The 1,925-nt window shown below is 31.7% G+C and overlaps 1 long non-coding RNA gene across 1 annotated transcript; it reads left to right on the forward strand.

Moving 5' to 3' along the window:
• Positions 1 to 916: 916 nt before the first annotated feature.
• On the forward strand, positions 917 to 1,678 carry LOC131178543 (uncharacterized). The gene is made up of 2 exons (XR_009147456.1): positions 917 to 1,355; positions 1,443 to 1,678. It is a non-coding gene; the product is annotated as an uncharacterized LOC131178543 (long non-coding RNA).
• The last annotated feature ends 247 nt before the right edge of the window (positions 1,679 to 1,925 follow it).

Raw genomic sequence — 1,925 nt, forward strand, 5'->3', positions numbered from 1 at the left:
TGTTAATTAAAAGGGTATTTAATTTGGCTAATAAAATTGGGGTAAGAAAGTTCTCAAATCAGTGAAAAAACTTTTTAGGACAACAGCAAATAATTGGGAAAGAATAATTTCGGGGATCATTTGTGCTTAATTGGTGTAGATAGATATTGGCCCTACTTCTTTATGAGTTATCATCACATATAATCGCTATTAATGTAATGGAGAGGACAATTATCTTCAATTTCATTATTAATTGTATGAATTCTTCCACATGATATGATTATACATATTCCATAGATTTTGAGATTAATTAAAATTTAAAATCCTAATCAATTATATTCCATAAATTTTTTTCCCAATCCGACGAATAATGAAGTTAAATTTTCAAAAAAAAAATCAAATGCTCCTATTGTGGATATCTTATTTTTCTCTATAAAGACATTTTCCCTTATGTCATTTGGCTTTAACTTTCTTATGCAATGCCTGGTGTGTTCTACCCAGTTCTTTTGGTTCTATATCATAGAATTGTCAACTGCAATTTCATATTAAATTGCTAAAATTTCAAAGAAAAGAAAAGATTTCAATAATTTCAATGGACATATAGTCTCTTGTTGATAAACTATTGGTACTGGGTATGATTGAATTTAATCTATTGCAATATTGATTATTATTACATTACAATTGACATATAAGTAATTACAATTGATAATAACTCGAGTTTAATTTTTCTTAGTCTAACCTTTTGAAATTTGAGTGATTAACACCATATTTGTGTGCGATCGTAATGATTAAACAGAAGATTAACTATAAAGGAGAAGTAATCATGAAGGAAAGAAAAGAACCAGACTGCCAGTTTACCAAACAAGCAAAGAAAAAATAGTAATTATTTTTATTCAAATACGTTCATTTTATATGTATTCTACTCGTACCGTAGTCGGCAGAGGCAATAAATTAAACAGAAAAAGGATTAATTAAAAGAAAAGAAAGAGAGATAAACTCCAGTCTCTTCACAGTAGAAGGGATTATAGTTCTAAGTTTCTCAAGGCTCCAGGAGGAGGTGACATTTGTCTGCATATCCCCACGTTCCTCCTTCTCGGTTTCTATAAATACAGCTGCTTTCTACTCTACTTTTCCCCACCATTTTTTCTCAGACTTTGAAGCTCTCTGACTTTGTTTCACGGTTAAAAGTATGGAAGAATCTGTTAAGCTCAGGAGGGATAGCGCCATGGATGAATTAACAATCGATCACACATGCCTCTTTCTTCTTGGGTTTTGATGATCCCCCTATAGCGCTATCCATCCTGAGTTTCATCGGTTCTTCTTGCTCTGTATCTCTCTCGGTTGCTTGCTTCGCCATTTCCAGGTTCTTTCAAAAGGTGATATTTTGGCATCTGGGTACTCAATGTTGTTCGATTTTTATGTTCATTTTTTCTTGAATTTCATGTTGCTTTTTGTTTTTGTAGTTTGCATATGGTTTAATGGGGATGTGCCAGCTGATCCTTCTCAGCCTCTTCTCTTCTTCTTGAGAAAAATAATAAAAATATGGGGAAAAAATCTTTAAATAATGATATGATTTATTTTCAGTGGACCATAATGAGTATGAACAACATTATTAGCTTTTTCTTTACATTAGATACATGTTCCCTGTTCATGCAACCTTGAAATCTCTGGGAATCACTGATTTTTCTTTTTCTTGATTTGTTTTTTCTTTCCATATTGCTCATGGGTGGGAGTGTTCTTATTATGGATGGAAATAAAGGTTCACATTTGCCCCATTATCTAACAAATCAGAAATGGTGATATGATATGACTATCATATAAATGAAAAATAAAACAAATTTAAGAATTTAGTAGTAATATTTGTAGTAGGAAGGATAGTGCTTAATTATCCGATATCCATTATCAAATTTGAGAGAGGTTGGACTTAGGGATGTTGACTTGTTCAG

Source organism: Hevea brasiliensis, chromosome 3 (genome assembly GCF_030052815.1).
Source record: "Hevea brasiliensis isolate MT/VB/25A 57/8 chromosome 3, ASM3005281v1, whole genome shotgun sequence".
Classification (NCBI taxonomy): Eukaryota; Viridiplantae; Streptophyta; class Magnoliopsida; order Malpighiales; family Euphorbiaceae; genus Hevea; species Hevea brasiliensis.